General features: G+C 38.5%; 1 non-coding gene across 1 annotated transcript; it reads left to right on the forward strand.

The window, feature by feature from the left end:
- The first annotated feature begins 231 nt into the window (after positions 1 to 231).
- Positions 232 to 334, forward strand: LOC113220591. Its single transcript, XR_003307421.1, has one exon. It is a non-coding gene; the product is annotated as a U6 spliceosomal RNA (small nuclear RNA).
- Positions 335 to 746: the final 412 nt, after the last annotated feature.

A 746-nucleotide genomic window follows, 5' to 3' on the forward strand; every position in this document is an offset into this window, starting at 1 on the left:
AGTCGTGGGCACCAACTTGCAGTTGGCCCTGCAAGTAATGTGTTTCCATAATAACGAAAATCTCTCAGGCTACTTGCATCTCTACCTCAAGTCTTTTAAATATTTTAAAATTCTACCTCACAGGAAGTCATTCAATAGAATTCTCTGTATCTAAAGTAGATAATTTGGATTTAACAGAGCTAAGCTCATCCATGACTCATGAGTATCCATGTATAAAACAGGGCTTTATACTTGTTTCAGCAGCACATATTCTAAGACTGGATCAGTACAGAGCAGATAAGCATGGCTGCTGCCTAAGGATGGCATACAAATTCAGAAAACATTTCACATTTTGCACAGTCGCAAGAAGGTCATTTGACTATTTATTAACTAGCTCCAAAGAAACAGTGCAAGTCAGACCAAAACAGGAGACATCCAATATTGAAATTGTTGTTACTGTTATTATAAAAGTATTCATGTAAGGTGATCTGTGAAATAGAACAGCGCTGAGTATGGGATGTTACATGCAAATATGTTGTTAGTCCATGACTTGGAAATGAGGAAACGATAACTTGCATCTCTTTCATGGAACCAAAAAAACAAGCAAAGTTTTGTCTTGTATGTCAGTTGGAGAGGACCAAGAAGATGCAGCCTCTAACACAGACCTCCTGGTTCTGAGTTTGAGGAGGTAGAGAAGGAATGGTAGTTGTCCAAGTCAGGTTTTGACATTTATTAGTTTTCTGCCCTCGGTGTGATTGATGAGCTCA

The sequence above is a fragment of the Piliocolobus tephrosceles genome, unplaced genomic scaffold (genome assembly GCF_002776525.5).
Source record: "Piliocolobus tephrosceles isolate RC106 unplaced genomic scaffold, ASM277652v3 unscaffolded_5093, whole genome shotgun sequence".
Taxonomy (NCBI): Eukaryota; Metazoa; Chordata; class Mammalia; order Primates; family Cercopithecidae; genus Piliocolobus; species Piliocolobus tephrosceles.